Raw genomic sequence first — 17,510 nt, forward strand, 5'->3', positions numbered from 1 at the left:
ACTCAACACAGCCCACTTCTTGCCTAAAATGTGCTTTTTGGTTGCAGCACATGGAAACAATGTTCTCACTGCCACCCCGGTTTGGCTCCATTCCACCTTAAACACACTTAAGATGAAAGCTGGACAATAAAATGCCAAAGCCCAGCACAAAACATCAAATCTAAACATTGTTAAATTATGTTTTATCAACAGAGAACACTTGAGCTAAAACGTTTGACCATTTTTATACCCAGAAGATATAACATTTAAATTACTTGCTATAAAAAGGGAGATAAAAAAAGATGAATGTGACTTAATGACCCCCCTAAGGAACCGTAACCAAGAGAAGAGTAAATTCACATTATGATATGGATAACACTGGTTGGTCAATGATCTCTCGGTATGCTCTCACTCATATTGTTTCAGACGTTTTAAATGCAGCCTGCAGTGTTCACTCGAGTATTGATTATTCAATTAAGCAGGTCCTAATGTGCTGAGTGGGCAGATTCAGGGGGCGTGAGTCGTCCCATTAGCGGAATCGTGTTGACTCAGATCTCAAAAATAAGTTTTGTGTGGGTGCTGGAAAGCTTATCAGTGGGAATACTTTCAAAATAAAAGCAGGTAGGGTACAGAGAGTGGAGGTTTATTAGCATAAAATCTGGAATGTTGTCCTAAAAGGAATAATATTCATGCAGTGTGTTACCTTTAGTAATGTGCTGTTTGTGAATGAGCTGTCTTTAAGAGCCCGGTCCTTTCTCAGAAAGTTTTGTTTTACAAAGTTTCTGGGCAGAACACAATCTGTGTAACGGCACGGATTATTCTAAAACTCACTCTTTCCCACTTAAAGGGTTTGGTGAGCAGGGGTGTGTCCAGACTTTTTTGACTGGGGTGGCCCAGCTAGGACAGGGGTGGCCGGGGTATGCATGCACACACATCAACAAATTAACAGCATTACAATCTGTCTACATCCATCCATCCATTATCTTAACCGCCCATCCCATTAGTCAGCCTATCCCAGCTGACTTCAGGTGGAAGGCAGAGTACACCCTGGACAGGTCGCCAACCTATCACAGGACTAATACAGAGAGACACACAACCATTCACGCACACACCCACACCTACGGGCAATTTAGAGTGATGAGCATGTTTTTGGACTGTGGGAGGAAGCCGGAGTACCCGGAGAGAACCCACGCATGCATGGGGAGAACATGCAAACTCCACACAGGGCCAGGGATTTGAACCAGGAACCTTCTAGCTGTGAGGTAACAGCGCTACCCACTGCACCACCGTGCAGCCACCTCTGTCTCTGCTATCTAATTGAACAACTAGAATTTAAGTATCACACAGCTGTTTTATTATTACTGTATATATTCTCTTGTAAAAAAAAAAACACAACAGTTCTTTAAGGAAAAATATGTTTGCCGTGGTTGAAAAAACCTTTTAGAGAAAATGTGCTACATTCAAATACTGAGAAAGCTACTACAACGCTGTAAACACAACCCAAATGGTTGAATTTGACACAAGTTCCACCTCTGGCAGGATAAATAGCCCTGACAAAAAACGTATTAAAATGTGTCTTATATACCAAATTTGTTGGTATAGTTACTCTTGGGTTTTGTTCTGTGCTAACTCACTGTCTCAGGTTGTGTCAGTGTAAATAAAGCACCACTGAGACCATTCTGTGTGATTTGTTCACCAGAACCAGTTCTCTAAGTTTGTAGCTTGTTGTTGATGGGTAGGTTGTTTATACTCCAATCTTTTCCATCTCTTCCTCTCTGCCATCTCATTAGTTGAGATTTTTGTAGTTACTCCTCTGGGATGACTTTAAGACACCCCTTGTCTGCAACTGCTCCCTACTGCCTCTCATTCCTGATTATGTTTGTTCATTTCTCGCAACAAGTAAGAAAGTAATCAACGCATGCTGGGTAATTATATATAGTATGGTCATATTAAATAATTCGTTTATATGTGTGTGACGGAGTGGCACCGTCGCTTACAGCGGGCAGCTGGCGCACACAACGACACCGACGCGCGCGCTCGCACACACACACACACGCACCAAACTTTTCCCGTTCCTAACAGCACTTCATTCATTCCGGTTCACACACCACCCTCCTTCTTTCCCTCTCCGTTCAGAGTTCCTCAGGGTGCACACTTTGAAGCTCTATCATTGTTTAAAACATACATTGACTTTGTATGTGGGTTGCTGCACTTACCGGCTCGGGCTCAACCACGTCGTGTCCGGACTGCGCAAACCGGGCGCATCTGGTGCGCACCCTATATGGATGTACGGCGGCCAAAAGTGGCCACGTGACCGTGTTTAATTAATCTTTTTGTATGTTTTAAATTATGTGTTCAAAATAGGTAAGGAAAATGCCTGTGGACATGTTTGCATTACCCTTTTGATTGTGTGTAAGGTTAGTCGCCTTGAAATGGCCTTAATTGTGAAATATAATTAGGGCCCGAGCACCGATGGTGCCGAAGGCCCTATTGTAACCCTAAGGATTGTTCTTTCTTCCGCCACTTAAAACGCATTTTTGGACCCCTGAACGTGAATGAAAGTTCTTATAGGTCTCGCAAAAAAAATCTCAGTAGCGCCCCCTAGAGGTAAAAAAAACACACCCTATGCATAGAGTTTTTTTGAGCTTCATGCTTGAAAATCAATATGCATATTCATGGCATTAGGACGTACAATAAAGTCTCTTGCACCCATATCCGAGACTCAACAGGAAGAGCGCCACCTAGCTTTGAACATGAAAAATGGGGCCAAAATGAGTCCAAGCAAGGGAGCATACTTTTGCTAATTTCTCCTAGGGCTTTTCTCCGATTCAGTCCAAACTAGGCACATTCTATAGTAAACCCATTGACGATTAATACAAAGTAAAGGCATTCTGTTCAGACTAAAATTGTGGGCGTGGCAGACTTTGGGGCGGGGCATTAAAAAAAATGTTGGAAAATTGATTTTTGTGACTTTAAAATGCACTTAATCTCACCTCATCCAACACACTCATCAGTCCTGGGGAAAATTGCGACATTTTATGGGTTTCGCAAAAAAAATTGAAAAAATGTGCTCAGTAGCGTCCCCTACAGTTTTCAAAAACCCTCCCCATAGAGGTTATTTTGAGCTTCATGCTTGAAAATCAATACGCATAGGGGCTTTTCTCCGATTCAGTCCAAACCAAGGGCAACCTATAGTAGACACCTTGATGATTAAAAACTGTTCAAAGAATTCCGTTCAGACTAAAATTGTGGGCGTGACGAACTGTGAAGTTTGGAGGTTTTCTTGGCAATCTGCCAAAAACTTGGAACATTTACACCACCTAAGGCTGCATATACTCTCAGATCTTGCTTTCACATCGTGTGGTGGCAAATATCAGGCGGCGGTTTGCATGTGGCGGTGGCTCGCGTAGGCAGCGGCTGCAGGTGTGCAAGGGCCCGTTCATCGCCGCTTGCGGCTTTAATTGTTTATGTAATTTCCAACGCCCAGTGGGAGGGGCTACACACTTTAAAAGAGGGCCAGTTTTGGCTCTCTTGGCAGTTGAGCCAAGTTACTGAGCAGTAGTGATGGTGAGATGAAGCCTCATGAGTAGTGATGGCAAGATGAAGCTTCGGGAAGCATTGAGGCTTTCCATCCAATTGGTTCACTCATGGGCCGAAGCTTCATGGTGCTCCATTTACTCTACTGCGCCATCAAGTGGACAATAAATGTAAAATAAGCGCAGTGATTATAATGACACCATCCCTTTGGTGTGTGAAGCTTTGAATTGAATAAAGGAATGATGTTTGTGTTGCCAATACATAAATAATGAACTTCTAAATATGGTGTCTGTCTTCATGATACAATGGCCGGGTCAAAAGTGAAAGTGGAAACGAATTGGGGAGACAGTTGTGACTGAGCACTGCCCCTTATATTTTGAATCGCGCACCAAACCCGCAAACCGGTTCCTGAATCAGTCACGTGGTACAGGCAGCTCGCGAGGCTTCAAACGTCACCACATACATCATCAACACAAGCCTTGATACGCACTTCACAGAAATGTTCCTGGATTACTCAGCACATGCTTCGAACGGGAGAACACATTGCTATGTAAAGTATCTTCGTTTTTTCACTCTTGGAAATATTTTCCTCCATTGCAGTGGGGAGGCCTACAGCCAATAAAACTATCAAAATTTAGTCTTCCGACTACGCCTGAGTTTTGTCCACCATTATTTTTAGTCCGGAAGGGGAACCTCGCAATATGTGCATGCCTTCCTATCAAAGGTCAAGAACTGCTCAATTTAACTGAATTATACAATCTAAATGAAGAGCTGTATGGCAAGCTCTTATTACCAAGCTGTGCCACTTGATAAAGAGATACAATTTGACTAATTATTTGACCAATTTACTTTAAAGTAAACATGCATGTATCCTCTGCATCTGTCTCTTCGGATAGGGGATTAGCTTAGTAGCTGATGCTACACCTCCAAAGCATTCATTTGTTTTGCAAAGCACTTACAAAGTCAGCATAAGAACAGATGCAGAGTATATAATAAGCATTTTTCAGTGTTACGATTAATGTTCACACAAAAGTTTGATGTCATCTCTGAAACACTGGCTTAATATAGAGGTAGAAAAAAAAGGCAGACTATTATCCTCCCACAACTTCAGATTGTGCCGGTTAAATACCAAAACCAGAATTCATTAGAGACCAATCAGCGTTAAATCCATCTCTGACACATTTGATGTTTTTGGTTTCTGAAATTGTGAAAAAAATAGCACCCTCCTGCAGTTTTTACAGATATTTAATGTAAACCTCTATCACAATGACTGAAATGATCAAAAATACAGAAAATTGTTAATATATAGTCAAATCAGCAATTAAAAGTAAAATGCAGACTGGATGTAGAGTCAATGTAGGCCACTAAAGTTTGTTTTTGTGTGTGTGTGTGTGTGTGTGTGTGTGTGTCTGTTTTTCAGTGCCCAGCCGTGTGTTCATGCATGTGAGTCATTTGTCATCATCAGGACAGGAAGGTGCTGCCAGACAGGGGCCAATCAAACCCTCATCACAGCGCTCTGATTCACAGGAAATGTATGCAAGGCGCACCAAAGCATGGACGAGCACATTACAAAGCAGTCATCAAAGCAGACGGAGCATCATCAGTCGCTTTGTGTGTGTCGACAACAGAGTGTTTGAACCACATACAGGGACTCCACCCAGACAGACATATACCAAATCTCACAGCATTAATTATTGATTAGGCATAGTTTAACATGAAATAAACTCAACTGGAGAACTAGATGTCTCACAAATATATCCCCATGAGAAGCTTCAAAGATCGGCCTTAACCTGCTTTAATCCAACAGCTACATATTTATTCAACGACATACTTAAGTTATCATTCTAGTTATTGATGCTTTTTCTGCATCTCCTTCCATCCTACTTTCTCACAACCTCCTGTTGTGGCAGATGGCTGCTCATTAATGAGTCTGGTCCTGCTTGAGGTTTCTGCCTGCATATAAGTTTTTCCTTGCCACTGTTGTCAAGTACTTACTTAAGGTGGATTTATGTTGGGTCTCATTTGGGCTACACCTCCTCTTGCTGTCCTACGACATGACTGTCCCAGCTCATCCAATCATGGCTGATGGCTGCTCTCAAATAAGTCTGGTCCTGCTCATGGTCACTTGATGAGCAGATGGCTGCTCATCAATGAGTCTGGTCCAAGCGGCAACCTCCGGTCTCAAACGATGAAGCCCATGCGGAAGTGTTATAAACTGCAATACATTGAGAATCCGCTTGTGGCTGGCTGCAGAAACACCAAAAACCACATAGACATGAATGGGAAAAAGACGATCATGTTTACAGCCTGGTTCAAAAAACAGCTTGGCTCTATGAAGCTAATCGCTCTATCCGCACACACTGTACGGTGGGGTGAATTTTTTCCTAACTTGACAGTTCAGAAGATATTAAGATTAGGAGTTTTTGCCCAAATAAGGACATGACTGACTGGACTCCTGGACGGGAACACATAGCTGTTGGCTAGGAGGCTCAAACTCTGCCCCTTTACGTCACACTCTGCCTGGTTGATTTCCACATTTCCAATATGGCTGCCGCCGTCAATTGGCTTCCAAACAGCTCTCAGGAACAGATGTGTGACGTCACGGATACTATATCCATATTTTATACAGTCTATGGTCTGGTCCTGTTTGAGGTTTCTGCCTGTAAATAAGTTTTTCCTTGCCACTGTTATCAAGTACTTACTAAAGGTGGATTTATGTTGGGCAAGTTTGGGCTACACCTCCTCTTGTTGTCCTACGACATGACTGTCCTAGCTCATCCAATCATGGCTGATGGCTGCTCTCTGGTCCTGCTCATGGTCACTTCCTTTTTAGATAACTTTTTTCTTTCCACCAAAGAACTTGTTCATCGGTGGGTTAATATCGGGTGATGTTACAAAAAGTACACCTGCTCTTTAAGTGTCATGAGTTAACTTAAGTTGCGATTTTGCGCTTTATAAAAAGTGATTGAATTGACTGATTGATCAAAAAGCTTCTGTGTTTAAAGATGCTTCTTTCATTTTAGCTCCAGTAAATGTGATGCCTCCACAGATTCAGTTTTCAGCTCGGCTTATCATTTCCCAAAGCTGTATTTTGTGGCTGTGTTGGCAGTGATAAAAATGAATCAGAGTGGCCACATCCTCCATGTGTTTTTTTCTTTACCCTTCTAATAAGCTCATCAGCAGGCCAGAGGCACTCACAGAGCTGTCTGTACTTTATGTGTGCTGTAGATAATGCAGCAATCCTCATGAGAGTGTCATCATATAGCAAGAGTCTTCAAAATGCTGCTTCCCTGATAACGCTTTCATGCACAGACACCAACCCCCCCACTGGGAATAAATCCCCTTCCACTGACCAGTCCCAATGTGTCACTGCACAAAGTGTCGCTTTCTCAGGCGTCGTGCATCTGCTGATTCGACTTCTTCGCCCTGAGAAGTTCAAAAAGTGTGACACGATGTGCTGCATGACTACAAAACAGCCCAGCTGTGGAGCTTAATTGAGATTCATGGTGTAATTTAGAGCACCATATGTGAGTTCATGTGTGTGTATCTCCAGAGTGTGCAACAGTATCTGTTACAATCATCCGTGTGTGTGTGTATCAGTGTGTGCGTTATTGAAAACCTCATCACTATTAATCAATATTGATTTAGAGGCTATAACACCTTCATATATCTTGAAGGCGGCACTTCAAATTTGATTCCCATCTGAGGTCTGTGGAAAGATACGTAGAAGAGGTGAGATCATGTCAAGAAGAGAGCTAGACAGGCAGGCAGGCAGGCAGGCAGACAAGCAGACAGACAGGCAGGCAGACAGATGAAACAAGGTGAGGTGTGTGTCGCTGAGGTCAGTTGCTGAATAAGTTGCTCAATCATCCCCCTCCCTGATAATTACTCCACTCTGCTGCCTTCTCTGCTGCCAGTAAACTAATTTAGCATGCCTGTGCTCTGTGTTCGAGCTAATAAATTCCACTTAAACCCGGCTCTTGATCTCATCTGTTACATTTTTTTTATCACACTTCCAAGCAGCGTCTGTATCATGTGAGGATATTTCAATCTGTGAGATGTGAAATGAGGTTGGTGTTTTGTGCTAGTTACAGTAATATTTGCAGTTCAGGACTGCTCAGCTGAAACACTCAGTTTGTTGGAGTTACATATTTTGTGAGATTAGAGATGAATCCAGATACAAAACTGTTCTATATACATTTACGTACAGGGTTTTTTTGAGAAGCCTTATAATTGCCAGATTTTGTGCATTTATTCTGTTAGGATTGTGGTTAGGGTTAGGGTTAGGGTTAGGGGTTAGAACCAGAACTAAACTTAAGCAAACAGAACCAGAACCAAGTTCAAGCGAAAAGAACCAGAACCAGAACCAAACCAGAACCAAACCAGAACCAAACCAGAACCAAACTCAAGCACACAGAACATGATCCGAACCAGAACCAATCTCAAGCAAACCGAACCAGAAACGAACCATAACCCAACCAGAACCCAACCGAACCAGAACCGGACCAGAACTGAACCGAGATTAAGCAAACACAATGAGCACCAGAACCACACTCAAGCAAACAGAACCAGGACCAGAACCAAACTCAAGCAAACAGAACCAGAACCAAATTCAAGCAAACAGAACCAACTCAAACAAACAAAACCAGTACCAAACTCAAGCAAACAGAACCAGAACCAACACAAGCAAACAGAACCAGAACCAAACTCAAGCAAACAGAACCAGAACCAAACTCAAGCAAACAGAATTATGATTAGGGTTGGGTTTGGGTTATGATTAGGGTTTGAGTTTTGATTAGGGTTAGGATTAGGGTTAGGGTTAGAGGGTTAGGATTAGGGTTAGGGTTAGGATTACGGTTAGGGTTAGGGTTAGGATTAGGGTTAGGGGTTAGGGGTTAGGGTTAGGGTTAATTCTTACTTTTTCAATACTTTGTGTCAAAGTAACTGAACTGTACTTATACAATAAGCTCTTTACACTACATGTCACATTCACTCATCCTGATAGCAGAGGATGTTACGCTAAGTGTCCAGTTTTAACTTATCCCATTCACACACTGCTGGTCATGACATCAGGAGTCATTATGGCTTCAGAGTCTTGTCACTTTGGTGTGTGACTGCGACTGAGTGACTCTACCTCTGAGCCACAGCTGCCCCCAAATTAATAAAAGTGATGACATACTACCATCAAAACCGGTGACTCATCAGCCGCATACGCATTTCGTTTAAGTGCTATTTACCAAATGGTAGCAAGCAATCCCGCTTTATTAGATAGAGAAGATAGTAAACATAGTAATTGCCAATCCTTAACGTTTAATTACGAGCATGCTGTTGTAGGTATTAAGTTGTAGCCCTGCTGTGCCAAAGTACAGCCTTGGAGAGCTTTGAACATGGCTGTAGACTAATCTTGATGTCTGTCAATGTATGTACCAAACACTCCTTGAATGATTGTAAGGTTCTTTCTCTGGAACAAAGAGGAGAATATTTAAAATAGTATGATGGAGGCGTGATTCACTCGACATTAGGACCTTTCACTGTCTTGAAGACACATCTTAAAAGAAAAAATCTTTGAACAGAGTAGGGACCACAACAATACAAACGCCCTGTGAAGAAAGAGAATCTTACCATGAGCCTATTCATTTTAGATTTGATGTTTAAAGAAATAAATGTTTGATGACACAATCTCAAACACTATCACGGTGCTCTGATTCACATCTGCCATTGTCCGGTGATTTGGTAATGGATTTTTGCTGAAAAATATAAAAATCACAGACCATGGATGTGGCAGAATTTCTTAGTTTTACATCCACCGGCTCAAGGATGAATACAACAAGGATTCACGGGGAGAGTTTCCTGCTTCTGTTCCTGTTCTGTGCCTCACTGCAAATGGCTGAAGATGAAATATTTGAGGGTGAAATGACAGGGTACTTGTGACTACTTCATCAAACTAAATGTGTATTTTCGCTAATGTTTTCAACACTCACAGATGAGGAATGACTAAAGAAAAATCCCTTTTGAGCACACACAGAAAATCCAGATGAAAAGTGAGCTGAAAGTGAGAAATACAGATAGAGTGGAGACTCAAAGAGAGCTGATCCGATATGTGTGTCAGCTCTAATGAGTCTGTTTGATGTGATTAACTGCAGAGCGAGTATTGATCGAAAGCAGAAGCTGGATATAATAATATGTTAGACTCCACTGTGATGAAGTGCTGATTTTATTTGATTCCTGCTTATTATAGTCTTACAAAAACCTTAATTAGTAACTCTTCTGACTGTATTATCAGTCAGGAGGTTAAAATGTGAGATTACAGATGAAAGTTTTGTTAAAATGCTTTAAATGTGCGTACGTTACACACCACTGTAAGACTGTGTGTGGATTCTAGAGGCAATGAGGATAGAAATCCCATCTGTATGGCAGTATGACTTTTGTGCTGTCTAACTCAGGGGCAAAAACATCACTCACCTGAAAAAAACACACACACACACACTCTCACACACCTCTCAACACTGCCACCAGCACAAACATAAAATCCACAAAAGCAGAAATCAGCTCAGTTTCTCCTCTGAGGATTCGCCTCTGTTCTGTCCTTGCTTTGTGCTGAAATCTGAAAAAGTCTTCCCAGAGTGTAATCCAAATATCTTAAAGTCTGCCTGATAATGTGAGTAAATCCACAACACTGAGAGTCATTTTACTCCTCTCTTCCCTCTCTATCTTCACAGCAACCAATAAAAGCCAATTGATTGTCGTATAATTTCTCAGGCGTTATCGACTCATATGTTCTGTGGTTCAGGGAAATCCAGTAAATTCTTCACGGTGTTTGGCAAACAAACATAATTCAACCGCAAGTGTTGAATGAATCTGAAAAGCCACACAGGCAGAGCAAGTATAATACAAATCCCAAATGTGAGTGTTGTTCTAAGAAGCTAAAAATGTCCACTTTGTCTCAAATAACAGTCTCAACATTGCTTGTAAGTACGCACATGAATGGCTAGTTTTCCCTGCCAACTAAATATATATCTATGCATGACAGAGTGTAGGAGTACTCCTCTTCAGTTCTGGCGTGCTGAGCCTTTCTGCTCTCCACCACAATCATCTGAGACAGAAGAGAAACCACGCACACGCTGGACTAAAATAGATGGATTCCACTGTGTAGCAGCAAATGAATCAAAGGCAGGAGAGCTTGAGATAATCACAGCTAGGCACTCTGCGGCCAGATCAAAAGTTTCTGCACCTGCCAGAGTGAGCGTGGGGGAGAAACAGGACCATACACTTCTTATCCTGAAGGGACCCTAACACGAACACAACATGACTGATGACTGTGTGCACACGTCAGGGCTCATTTCTCAGGTCTTATTTGCAGGCGCCCTTCCTTTTTTTTTTTTTGGTTGCAAGGGTGAGACTCAGGGGGAAACATATGGGAATGAAAACTGTTGTTATTTGCTGAGGTGATGCGTTGGAGTGTTTCATCTGAGGGGTGTGATGTCTTACGTCCTGAGCACACAATCATGAGGGGGAGAATGGCATCATGGAGACTGTCCTGAAATATGAACTCTCATTTCTTCACCTGGTTTGGCCGGACTCAGGTAATAGGTAATAGACTCAGACTCAACTCTTCATCAATGACTCAGACTCGACTCAGATTTGACTGAAACTCAAGGTCTGGTGACTTGACTAGCACTGAAGGGACGCAAAACCTAGGATACTCTTTGTCTTTTTATACAAGCGAAATTTTCCTCCCCAGCTTTTCCCAGAATATTTCTTGCCAGCCTCATAAACTGAGTAAAATCCAGGTGAGTTGGTATTAGAAAACAACAGGAAGTATCCACATGACACTATTGTATCATGTGGCTGGAAGAGCACGAGTATGAGCCAATGGGCCAAGCTCATCTAAAAGGAGCTTCAGTTAGCTAGCATTCGGTCTTCCTCTAACAAAAGAGGTGAGTAACACTGCTGAGAACAGGACTAATTAGGATGTGTGTGGGTGGACTAAATGCTTGTATGAGCTTCCACACAGCAGGGGTCATCCTACATGAAGACATAAAATATGCAGGTCAGCCTGGACAGACCTCTGTCACTTCAGAAAATGTATTTTTAACAACAGGAAAATGTGTGACCAACTACATGAAAAAAATATTGCTTTCCATGAAGGTGTCTCAACTACAGACTGTATAAAACATGGACATAGACTCCATGATGTCATCCATTGGTTTCTAAAGTGAAGTTTTGAAACTGATAGGAGAATTTGAAAATCAGATGTGTAATCCATGGAAATGGATTTGTAATACCTGTGCATGGATTCACAAACCGGGCCCACTGATTGAATTTGAAATCCTTGCTCAGGCTTTGCAAATCCTTTCCTACAGATTATTTTCTGTTCACACAAATTAGAAATCAATCCCCACTGATTACAAATCCATACACAATTGTATACATATTTGTCATCAGCATGGACGGACACATGGCTCCTTTTTTTTTCTTGACCTTGCACTCAGAGGGCTTCATGTGTAAGTGTATGCTATATTTTCAATTTGTAGCACTTCAACTATCCCTAACCGCCATTTTGACACATATGTTGTATAGTTGATATACCTTATACAAACTGAATGAAAAGTCTGATGCTTTAATACTTTTAAATATCTTAAATAGACTGTAATGCTTCCCTAGAAAGTAGGAATATAGTTTTAACTAAGATGTATTTAAAGCTGCTTTGAACTCCACACAACCTCATATTCAGCCGGCTTGGGATCCCTTCATCATGTGAGACTTCTTTCTACCTGCAATTCTTGGAGAAACTAAAGTTTTCTTCCAGATCTCGCAGAACTGCTTGATAATATTCGATTGAAAGAGAGACAAAGAGTTTCCACATGAAACAAATCACAAACAACTGAAGACCAGAGAACTTACTGCATGTCTGCAAAAGTGTTCTTGGAACTTCAACTCAGGTTGTGTGTTTACATCCTAGAGATAGTATTATTCTCAAACTCCTGAAAGAACAGCTCAGATATTAATTAGTGAGTTTTCAGATCCTGCAGAGCTCTATTATCAATTTCCCAATGACTGTTCTTGAACACATTAAAGTCCCCATCTGTTAATAACCTTCACTTGATTAAAGTGTGTAATCATCTTTATTCCCCTTTAATCTATCAAAGCAGTGTCAGTCAGCTCCTCCAGCTTTCTTCTGTCTCGAGGACTGATAATATGTGCTTCCATATGTGGCACTGATGACATTTCTCAGCTCATTTTTCCTTCTGTTTGCTCAGGATGATTAATGACGCACACACACACACGCACACACACACACACACACACATGCTCTGCTACCCTGATACATTTCTCCTTGTTATGAATTCAGATACCTAAAGTGAGTGTGAAACGTAACTCATCTGAGTCTCCATTTGACCCGCTGGATTCTGCTCCACCTTCAGGGCTCCTTCTTCAACCAAAAAGAGATTCTCTGCAGTTCGACTCTCAGGCACTCAGGTGTTGATGAAAGTCGTGCCCCTTTCACAGTCTGGCTCAACTGACCTATCAATGAAACATGAAGGAGAGAAATGTGGAGCTCTCAAGGTATGAAATATTTCATGTTTTGCTCAGCGTGAAAATGTAAAGGGGTTTCCAAGGACGTCTGAGGATAGAATAGAAAACACCTTAGACTTACATTTAGATAGTCACTGTAGCTGTGTTACATTGTGAGGGGGGATATTTCTAATCAAAGTGTGCTGACGTAAAGCACTTGACAGTCAAAGTAGGCTTTTTTGATATGTATATTTGCTGAGATTACCGTCCTTATTTCACTATCTCCTGATTTCATTATCTGCAATTCAAATGAAAAGGGAACTTTGGTAATAATTGCCTGCAATTATTGGCTAGCCAGTGTCCATTAGCATTTTGCTTGTTTCATGATTTAAAAGTGGCCTGTAAACGGCCGAATGTAATAGATCTACTGGGAACAATTACCTTTAAAGGGATGGTAATGACAGAGTAAGTAGGAAACAATTCACCAGCTCCTGCAACAACAGCCCTGCATGGTTTCAATAAGATCAAGAGGACATGCCGTATTTTAAAATGTGGCTTATTTGTTGAAGATAAACTTGTATCGATTAAGCAATAAGTAAGAAAAAGGTTAGGATTGAATACAACAGCCTTAAAACCGGTTATCCCTGTGGAGTGAAATTCATTCACAGGTTATATACACTCTGCAGCCAGCGCTGCAATGGAGGGGCCACCAGATGAGCTGTTATCGACAAATCCGTCTGTCGCCTGTGCAGACCCCGCTGGAATCTTCGAAACGAGCTGAGGGAAAACTCACCTCAAAATTGAAAATGTCTGCTTCCACTTACACTGGGAGAAATAAACAAGTTTTGAACAAAGAACGTCCCCCTAGTGACTTTCTCTGCCGCTTTAATTTCCAATTTAGTGTACGACAGTGAGCATGCAAGTGTTTAATTAGCTCAAGTGTGAGTGTCAGAAAGTTTGAAGTAGAGAGTCGAATTCAAATTAAAACCTAACTTTGATCACTTCTTTCAGAGATGCTTCAGAAAAAAACTTGGCAGAAGGTTGTGCTTTTTTGTTCTGGTGCCATAGCAACACAGTCTTGCATCTATTGTGGCAATTAGTAGAAGTACATTACATGACTTCACTCTCCAATCTGACAGAAGTGCAAAGAAACTGATGCGCCACCTAAGTCTCAAACAAGTTCAAAGATGTAATCTCACACTACAAAAACAGTCATGTGGTTTAATGAAATGTTGAATGCAGGTAAAAACAAAACAGAGAAACCCTGGTTCAACCTGTCTGACATTTCCTGTTATTTGTGTGCCATCTGCTGGTTATTCCTGTGCAGAAGCAAATCTGTGTTTTACTCGCTTCTACCACCAGGGGGACAGTTCACTCCTGCATGTGGAGCAGATTTCGAGACTTCAAACACACCACTGCTGGATTAAAACCATAAAATTAAATGACATATCCGGCTGTGCTCGGAGCTCCTCTGTTGGATCGACTCTTTTTTTCCCCCTCACAGATAAAGCCACACACACACTATCTCTGCTGTAACTTACAGAGATAGTGCAGATATGGCTCATAGGCCGCCTGCCTCTGTCCAACAATAACCCTGCAATAAATGCTGCTGTTTATCAATGATAAGAAGTCAAAAACTAAAAACATGGGAGCATTAATTGGAGCAGTATAGACAACTCAAACCTTCCTATGCAGAGGCATGAATTATTATTATTATTATCATGTGTTTATGATGGGAAAATGAGTTTATTTAAATATATTTGTTCTGAAATTACTGGGTTATGATTATGTAACTGTGCAATGACTGATGTGATATCATTAATAGTATTTATAACACATGAGGCCTCTCAAGAGGACCCACTTAATGATGCCATCCATTATTCCAGTGAAATGCTGTCTTAAAAACATTCAAGCTAATTAATTTTATTTCATCACTGTTAAAGTTTATCATTTCAGTTAAAATGTCCATCTATAAATAAGTATTAAATTCATTCAATACCACTGTGTAGCATTTCTATTGAATAGCTGATTGAATAGTTTGAGCTGCAATACTAATTTAGATGTTTTTCAGAATGAAATATGTCCTTAAACCGCACACAAGTACTGATTTTAGACTTTTTTTCCTTCAGAAATGTGACTCACAAAGTCCTAAAGTCTGAAAATATGATTTTTCAAGGATCACTAGAATCTAGAGTCTTGCTGCTGTATGATGAAAATGTAGAACACAAGAAGAAAGCATTTCAAACAAAAGAAATCACATGATTTCAGTGCATCGAGGCTTCAAATGTGACAACACTAGAGTGGGCCAGCAGGGACAATGGTCGGACAGTTGTACGGGACACACTGTTCAAATCTCCAGCCAAATCATGTGACTTTAAATGTCACATGATGGAAGAAAGGGGTTTGGGTGTGAGCTTTGGCAAAATCAAACAGCAGGGAAACAGCAGGAGGGAACCAGTTTGAACTCTAGTTCTCTTTCGACTACACTGAGTTGAAAAAAGACAGTATGATGATTCAATGATTTCAGTGAGCAGTAAAGAGGTTTTGTGTTTTTACTATGAAAAGAAACTCCTCAGAAATCACCTCTGTTTCTAACTATTTTATATCCATGCCAAAAAATCATGACCTTTTTATTTTGTTAAACTTTATCTTAAATTATTAATTAATGAAGTTTTTTAATCATATTATATAAAACCAACATAACTTTTCAAAAGTATGTCACATCTTATCCAAGCAATGCAGTTATGATGCTGTTTTTTTCCTCAATAACAAGGTCAAGTGAAAAGTGTCAGAGAACAGTAAACAAGGTGAGTTTACTTTGGAACTTTTTTTCCCACACTAATCCTCTTTGGCAAGAGGCTGTTCTGCACTTCCCCTGATATAAGGCCAACATGTTAAACATTAAACTACAGACAGAGAAACCTCAGAATGAGGTTACCTCGGGTAAAGGTGGCGTGACCTTTAAAGGGTGCTTGGCAGAGAGTACAACTGTAAACATGACAGGCTAATTCATATAACCTGTCTAATAACTTCAACTGAGGACTCTATAAAACACATTTATGATAGAATGTAAACTTTGATAATCATTAACTTTATGATACTATGTTTATCTTAGACAGTTTTAGTAATTATTAATTATTTCCTGGCAGATTGTGATGCTGCTTCTATGTTTGTACCTTAAATCTTCAGGTATTAGCTCGGTTGTCTAGCTAAGCAAAGCTAGGCTGAGATTGACATTGAAACTGAAGATAAAGGGAAAAGGCTAGCTTTTCTCAGTTCAAAAGTAACAAATGTTAAAAGTTCTCTACCTCATTTGTTTAGTCCATTTAAAAATGTAGGTATTTCACAGCTGTGGTGTTTCTATGGTAGATGTTTAGTTTGAGCCAGGATCTACTTTCACCATCCACCTTCGATGAGGCTGCTCCAAAAAACCCATGTTAAAATGCATACTTTTCAGCAGAATTAAACATATTTACAGCCTGGTACAAAAAAGAAAAAAATTAAATTAAATTAAATTAAATTAAATTAAGAAAATATGGTTTAGTCAGAATAGTCAATTTCTCTATTCATACACACTGTATGCTTGTGGGGGATTGTAACTAACTTGTTTTGTCAATATTGAGCTGACATGTTTTGCATAATTTGACATATTATGGGGCATGGCTTACTTCACTGATACGCTTGCACACTGTTGCTGTTAGCCAGGAGGCTAAAAGCCTAACTCCACCTCTTTGCCTCTGGCTAAGTCAACCTGAAGTTAGTTTTCAGGCAGCATTTCCAATATGGGGACTGCCATGCATAGGCTCCAAAACCCTGCTCCAAAAAACCAATGGGTGATGTCATTGAGACTATGTCCATCTTTTCACTGTACACGTCATAACCATAGACTGTAACTAAAGGTCATAACCTGCTAATGATAAGCTTTAGTGTTGGTAGAAGGGCTTCTGTGACTTTGTGGCTAATTCAGGTAATCTGTTTCTCTCCTTCATGCCACACTAAGATAATCATGTTCTGGAGGTTCATATACCGTACTGGTATTGATTTTTTTTATTACGTCTTTTTTATTTTAAGTTACTGTCGACAGAATATACTTTTTTGATAAGGGATGAAAATAGATGACCCCAAATAGCTTTCAACTGAATGAGTCATGTTCAATCAGAGAGACTGTGGTTTGGTTTCCAGAGTGAGCTGTCCCATTATTCACTGTCTGTGAAGCAGCTGCAGGGTTTGTCTGTGGATTACGTCAGGGGGATGTGTCTCTGCAGGAGACGCTGTGGCATAATGAATCAAGTAGGTGAGATGTATTTTAGGACAGCTTTCCTACTTTTAACAAGGTTTCTCTGTTACCTCCTCTCTCTCTCTCTCTCTCTCTCTCTCTCTCTCTCTCTCTCTCTCTCTCTCTCTCTCTCTCTCTCTCTCTAATACAGGACTGTATCCACTGAGGAAGGCACTGTGATTGGTTCAGAATGACACCTGAG

Source organism: Notolabrus celidotus, chromosome 17 (genome assembly GCF_009762535.1).
Source record: "Notolabrus celidotus isolate fNotCel1 chromosome 17, fNotCel1.pri, whole genome shotgun sequence".
In the NCBI taxonomy this organism is placed as follows: domain Eukaryota; kingdom Metazoa; phylum Chordata; class Actinopteri; order Labriformes; family Labridae; genus Notolabrus; species Notolabrus celidotus.